The sequence below is a fragment of the Antechinus flavipes genome, chromosome 1 (genome assembly GCF_016432865.1).
Source record: "Antechinus flavipes isolate AdamAnt ecotype Samford, QLD, Australia chromosome 1, AdamAnt_v2, whole genome shotgun sequence".
Classification (NCBI taxonomy): domain Eukaryota; kingdom Metazoa; phylum Chordata; class Mammalia; order Dasyuromorphia; family Dasyuridae; genus Antechinus; species Antechinus flavipes.
Window position 1 is genome coordinate 655,981,121 of NC_067398.1, and position 8,213 is coordinate 655,989,333.

Sequence of the window (8,213 nt, forward strand, 5' to 3'; positions counted from 1 at the left end):
GCAAACAACAACAAAAAAAACTGAAAATACTATGTTGTGATCCACATTCAGTCCCAACCGTCCTCTCTTAGGGTTGCAGATGGCTCTCTTTCTTCATCACAAGACTATTAGAACTGACCTGAATCACCTTGTTGTGGAAAAGAGCCATGCCAATCAGAATTGATCATCATATAATCTCTTAGCATCAATTCATGTAAGTCTTTCCAGGCCTTTTTGAAATCATCCTGCTGATTGTTTCTTATGGAACAATAATATTCCATAACATTCATATACCATAACTTATTCAGCCATTCTCCAACTGATGGGCATCCACTCAATTTCCAGTTCCTTGCCATTACAAAAAAGGGCTGCTACAAACATTTTTGCATATGTGGATCCTTTTCACTTTTTTATAATCTCTTTGGGATACAGGCCCAATAGAAACACTGCTGAATAGGGCTATGTACCATTCAATAGCCTTAATGCATAATTCCAAATTGCTCCCCAGAATGGTTGGATCAGTGCACAACAACAATGTATTAGTGACCCAATTTTTCCACATGCCCTGCAACATTCATCATTATCTTTCCTGTCTTCTTAGCCAATCTGAGAGGTATCTCAGAGTTGTCTCAATTTGTATTTCTCTGATGAATAGTAATTTAGGACAATTTTCCATATGACTAGAAATGGTTTTAATTTCTTCATCTGAAAATTAGCTGTTCATATCTTTTGACCATTTATTTATGGCTTGAGAGAGGGTGAGTAGTGAAAGATAATACTGTGGTTAAGAATCTGAGTGATTGGAAAGATGCTAGAGCCCTCAACAGTAATAAGGAACTTTTCCAACCATTCTGGAGAGCAGTCTAGAACTGTGCCCAAAGGGCTATAAAGCTGTGTATACTCTTTGACCCAGCAGTAACATTATGGGGTCTGTATCCCAAGGAAGTCATAAAGGAGGAAAAAGGACACATGTGCAAAAATGTTTGTAGCACCTCTTTTTGTGGTAGCAAATAAGTGAAAAATGAGTAAATGTCCATGAGTTGGGGAATGACTGAACAAATTGTGGTATATTAAGGTAATGAAATATTATTGTTCTATAAAAAATGATGAACAAGCTGATTTTAGAAAAGCATGGAAAGATTTACATGAATTGATGCTGAGCGAAACAAGCAGAACCAATACACAATAACAGCAAGAATGTGCAATGATGAACTTTGAAAGACTTGGTTTTTCTCAGTGGTTCAGTGATTCAAAGCAATTCCAATAGACTTTGGATAGAAAATGTCATCTGCATCCAGAAAAAGAACTTAAGAAGATTGAATTGAATTGTATGTAAATCAACACAAACTATGTTCACTTTTTTTTCTGGTTTTTTTTTTTTTTATCTCTCCCATGGTTTTTCCCTTTTTGCTCAGATTTTTTCTCTCCCAACATGATTCATAAATTAATGTGTGTTAAAAAAAAGAAAGAAAAAGAAGGAAAAAAAAGTAGTAATAAGGAACTTTAGAAGAGGGATAGATTTGGCAGGGAAGGAGGGGAGAAGAATGAATTCTGTTTTGGACATGTTACATTGAGATGCCTACAGGACATACAGTTCAAAATGTCCTGTAGACAGCTGGTGATGTAGAAATGAATCACAAAGCTAGGGCTGGATATAGAGATCTAGAAGGCATTTGCATAAAGATAATTGAACTCAAGGGACTAGCTTAGGTGTCACAATAGATAGAGCCTTTGACCTAGAGTCCTGAATACTTGAGTTCAAATCCAACTTCAAACATTATTAAACTATGTGACCCTGGACTAATCACTTAACCCTACCATATAGGGTCATTGTGAGGATCAAAAGAGATAGTTATAAAATTACTTAGCCCAAGAGCTTCACACATAGTAGGCATTTAATAAATGTTTGGGCCCTCTTCTTCTGTCCCTAAGATTATCAGGTGAGAAAGAGAAAATGGAAGAGGGTTCAGGTTAGAATTTGGGGGGGAAGGGAGAGTATGTTCCATACTCTCACTAACTGGGAGGTGATCTCATCTCTTTATAAATTCTTCATTGTCCAATGATCACCAATACTGGTGGTTTTATTTGTAAATCAGCTTCTGATTTGGAACATCTATTGAGAGAAGGATATCAACATTTTACCATATCACAGCAGAAATCAAGTCAAGATTACCCAAGACCTTGGGTAGCACTGTGTTATTAGGATGAGAGACAGATGATCTCTCTGACAAGTATTGAAAGTAGAAGAAAGAACATGTTGTCAGATGCAATATCTTCATCCAAAAGGCAAAGTACACTGCTTTTCCTATTCCAAGAGGAGAGCAGTCACTTCACTTTCAATTCCCAAAGACTTCAAATTCTTGAATGAATCTTCTGTGCTATTGGTTAGGAAGAAATTAAAGAGGTTCAATCTAACATAAGGAAACTGACTTACAAATAAAACCACCATTATTGGTGGACATTGGACACTGAAGACTATAAAAAGATGAGATCACCTTCGCAGCTAGTGACAGTATTGAGTATATATCCCAAAGTTATGTCCTGGACCTTCTCTTTTTCTCTATATTCTCTCACCTGATGATTTCATCAGGGACAGGAGGGGAGGCCCAAGTTAGTATGGCTACAAGATGGTCTTTGGTGTTGATTTTTCTAAGGCCATTAGTACAAGATTGAATAATACCTGTCTTGGAAATGAAAAATTCTCCTGCTTTGTGCAAGACTGGAATTAAGCACTTAGAAACACATTGTATGTAGAAGAAAAGCAACCTGGTTTAGTAATGGGTAAAATGCTAGATATGAAATCAGGAAAATCTGTGCCAAATTTCTGCCTTAGCTGTGTAATCCAGAGCAGTCATTTTTAATCTCCCTGAGCTTCAGTTTTCTCATTTATAAAATGGGAATCATAAAAGCATCCATCTACTAGGATTGTTGTGAGGATAAAATGAGATGTGATTTATAAAACAATTTGGAAACTTTAAAATGCTAGCTATTATTATTGTAATAATGCCACCTTCAAAGGACTTTTATGAGGTTCAAATGTGTTCATATATGTAAAGAACTTTACAGGCTTGGAAATGATAAATAGGCTATTTTTTTAAGTTTTATATTTCTATAAGAAATGATGAGCAAGCTGATTTCAGAAAAGCTTGGAAAGACTTATATGAACTGATGCAGAGTGAAGGACATTGTACACAGTAACACCAAGATAATGTGAAGATCAACGATGTTGGATTTGGCTCTTCTCAACAATGCAGTGATTCAAGGCAATTCCAATAGACTTGAGATGGAAAAGGTCTTTCGCATCCAGAGAGAAAACTATGGAGACTGAATATGGATTGAAACATAGTATTTTCACCTTTTTTTCTTTATTTATTTTCTTCTTTGTTTTTTTTTTTATACTCACGATTTTTCCCCTTTAGTCTAATTTTTCTTGCACAACATAACAAAAATGGAAATATGTTTAAGAGAATTGTACAAATTTAATTTGCATCAGATTGTTTGGTATCTTGGGGAAAGAAAGAGGTAAAGGAGAAAGGAAGAAAAAATTAGAACACAAAGTTCTACAAAAATGAATGTTGAAAACTCTCTCTTTACATTTATTTGGAAAAATAAAATACTATTGACTTAGAAAAAATAACCAAAAAAAAATCATCTGTAAGAACAAAAGGTCAAGACTCTCAAGGGAACTAATGAAAAAAAATCAAATGAATGTGGCCTAGCTGTACCAGATCCAAAACTATATTATAAAGCATCAGTTACTAAAACCATTTGGTATTGGCTAAGAAATAGACTAGTTGATCAGTGGTAGGTTTAAAAGATAAATTAGTCAATAACTATAATAATCTAGTGTTTGACAGACCCAAAAACCTCAGCTTTGGGGATAAGAATTCACTGTTTGACAAAAACTGCTGGGAAAATTGGAAATTAGTATGGCAGAAAGTAGGCATTGACCCACACTTAACACTGTACACCAAAATAAAGTCAAAATGGGTTCATGATCTAAATATAAAGAATGAGATTATAAATAAATTAGAACATAGGATAGTTTACTTCTCAGACCTATAGAGGAAGCAGGAATTTGTGACCAAAGAAGAACTAGAGATCATTATTGATCACAAAATAGAAAATTTTGATTATATCAAATTAACAAGTTTTTGTACAAACAAAACTTAATGCAGACAAGATTAGAAGGGAAGCAATAAAACGGGAAAACATGTTTACAGTCACAGATTCTGATAAAGGCCTCATTACCAAAATATATAGAGAATTGCCTCTAATTTATAAGAAATCAAGCCATTCTCCTCTTGATAAATGGTCAAAGGATATGAACAGACAATTTTCGGATGAAGAAATGGAAACTATTTCTAACCATATGAAAAGATGCTCCAAATCATTATTGATTAGAGAAATGCAAATTAAGCAACTCTGAGATACCACTACACACCTTTCAGATTGGCTAGGATGAAAGGAAAAGATAATAATGAATGTTGGAGGGGATGTGGGAAAACTGGGACACTGATACATTGTTGGTAGAATTGTGAATACATTCAGCCATTCTGGAGAGCAATTTGGAACTATGCTCAAAAAGTTATCAAACTGTGTATATCCTTTGACCCAGCAGTGTTATTACAGGGCTTATATCCCAAAGAAATTTTAAAGAAGGGAAAGGGGCCTGTATGTGCAAGAATGTTTGTGACCCTTTTTATAATGGCAAGAAACTGGAAATTGAGTGGATGCCCATCAATTGGAGAATGGCTGAATAAATTGTAGTATATGAATGTTATGGAATATTATTGCTCTGTAAGAAATGACCAGCAGGATGACTTCAGAAAAGCCTGGAGAGACTTACATGAACTGATGCTGAGTAAAATGAGTAGGACCAGGAGATCATTATATACTTTCAACAACAATACTATATAATGATCAATTCTGATGGACGTGGCCATCTTCAACAATGAAAATGAACCAAATCAGTTCCAATAGAGCAATAATGAACTGAACCAGCTATACCAAAGAACTCTGGGAGATGACTATGAACCACTACATGGAATTCCCAATCCCTCTATTTTTTTCTGCCTGCATTTTTGATTTCCTTCACAGGTTAATTGTACACTATTTCAAAGTCCAACTCTTTTTATACAGCAAATTAACTGTTTGGACATGTATACATATATTGTATTTAACTTATACTTTAACATATTTAACATGTATTGGTCAACCTGCCATCTGGGGGAAGGGGTGGTAGGAAGAAGGGAAAAAGTTGGAACAAAAGGATTTGCAACTGTCAATGCTGAAGAAATAACCTATGCATATATTTTGTAAATAAAAAGTTATAATTAAAAAAAAAAAAAAGAAATGACCAGCAGGATGATTTCAGAAAGGTCTGGAAAGACCTATATGACTGATGCTGAGTGAAATGAGCAGAACCAGGAAATCATTATACACTTCAACAACAATATTATAGGATGATCAATTCTGATGGATGTGGCTCTCTTCAACAATGAGATAAATCAAATCAGTTCCAATTGTTCAATAATGAAGAGAACTAGCTATAGCCAGCGAAAGAACTATGGGAAATGAGTGTGAACCACAACATAGCATTTCCACTACTTCTGTTTTTGTCTGCTTGCATTTTTTTTTGCCTTCTCAGGTTATTTTTACCCCATTTCTAAGTCTGTTTTTTTCTTGTGCAGCAAAATAACTGTGTGGATATGTATACATATATTTTGTTTAACATATACTTTAACATATTTAACATGTATTGGTTAACCGCCATCTAGGAGAGATGGTGGTTCCTAATAGGGTTAATGTTTGTATTGCTTAATAGATAATATAAACTAATAGTTGCATGAATTAGATTAATAATTTTGATTGCTAGCACTGAAAAATATAAATTTAATTAATGTTTCTGTTGCACTAATTAACATAAGTAATGGAAAATTGGTTTCACTTGTACACTGTGCAATACAACATTCCATATTAGTAAAATGATTAGTGAATTTTTTTGTAAAATTCACACAAATCACAAGTAAAAACACAAAATCACAGAATTGGAGAATTAGAAAGTACCTCTGTGGCCACCTAGTCCAACCCATACACCAATGGAATCCCTACCATAGCATCACCACAAGTACTTGTCCAGATTAGACATCTAAGGAGAAAGAACTCATTCAATTTTTGAGAAATTTTTTCTGATACATGCCTAACATAAATTTGCCTCTTGCTCTTTGTTCTGCCTTCTGGAACCAAAAATAACAAATATCTACTCCCTTTTCATGACAGCCCTTTAAATACGGACAAAGAAAGCTACTACAATCTAAGCTCTATGTACTCATTTCCTTCATTCAATCTTTATATATCATTTATTCACCCTCTACCTTCCTGGGTGACTTGTTCCAGACACTTTCCAGCTATTCAAAGTTCTATGTTAAACCATAACGTCACAGTACTCCAGATGAAGCTGACGTGGGCAAACAACAGTGGGACTATTACTCCCTTATTCCTGGAATAAGGAATTTCTTTATATTTCTTTATAGCCTTCATGCCCAATCACAGTATATAATACTGTTTCTATCAGAGGCAACCAGGTATGCAGTGGACAGAACTGTGGACTGGGACTCAGGAAAACCTCAAGGAGGTTATAGTATAGAGGAAGAATGAGTCATGTACACAAATTACAATGAAATAAATTTACATTTACAAAGAGGCATGAAACATCTATAGAAGGAAAAGTTCACCCTTAGCTAGAACCTTCATGGAGGACAAGGTCCTGAGGAGGTCCCTAAAGGCAGAGATGAATTCCAAAAGGCAAAGAGTTGGGACGAATTTTGTGTAGATCTAAGGATAGTTGTACAAGGACATGATAACAGGTAGTGTAGCCTTGGCTAGAATGTAGCATGGTAGTAGCATGGTGGTGGCTGTGGTAGTAGTAGAAGAATAGAGGGGACAATCTGAAGGCAATCTCAGTAGAATGAACAATATCTATGGAGAGATGAAGGAATGGGAAGTCTAAATTTTCAATCCTTGGTAAATGAGTAATGGGTAATAGCTCAATAAACAGAAATAGGAAAGAAGATGAGTTCAGTTTTGGTCATGTTAAGTTGGAAATATGGGCATTGTTTAATAAATAAATGAATTTATTCTAGAGATGTCCAAAAGACAATTAAAAAGTCAAAACTAGAGCTTGGGTTAGAGATTAGAACTGGAGCTATATTCTTACATTTAGGATTATAAAGAAATCAAGGTATGAAAGGGAGGATCAATTCCCTGAGTAAAAGAATGATCATTTGGTGAAAGGATATGAACAGGAAGTTTTCAAAGGAAGTAATCTATGCTATCAACAATCATGTGAGGGAAAGGTTCTAAACCACTAATAGAGAAATGCAAATTTGAGATTTCACTTCATGCCCATGAGAGTAGGAAAGATGACAAACTAGGAAAAAGACATGTTGGAGGGGGTGTGGGAAACTAGGAATACTACTATATTTTTGGTGAAGTTATGAATTGGTCCAATCATTCTGAAAAACAATTTGGAACAGAAAGTTATCAAACTGTGCATAACCTTTGGCCCAGCTATTGTACTACCAGATCTATGTCCCAAGGAAATCAAAGAAAAAAGACAAGGAGAAAAAATTATAGCAGTTCTTTTCATGATAGCCCCAAATTGGAAAGTAAGGATTTTAATTTCAATCTGTCTGACTCCGAGTTCAAGACTCCATTTACTGCTTCCTCTAGTTACAACATAAGAGAAGAGAAAGAAATTTTGCAAAGAAAGGAGTGTTAACACTTTATAAACACAGGAACATCTCTTTATTTATAATTACCTCATGTGACTGCATCAACCTGAAAGGGGAATCAAGTTTGTCCCACACACACATACAAACATTAACTCACACAAATAGATTAGTATATGTAAATATGCTCAGAACCTGGACAAAGCCTATTGGGCTTCTATAAATGCAACCCCAATTCATTAAGGACAGTGGATTAGATATATCTAGGTCAGAACTGAACTAGTCAGTCAACAAACATTTCTTAAGCATTTATAATGTGCTAAGTTCTGGAATTACAATTTAGAATTATATCATTGCAACCTATACCTAGTTCTGCCCTCTGGAGCCAAATAGAACAAGTGTAATCTCGTCACAGTAAATCTTTCCATGCTTCTCAGCATTCATCATAAGCCGCATTTCTTGTGTCTTGGTTGGTAATTTTCCAAGACATTGAAGTACCAC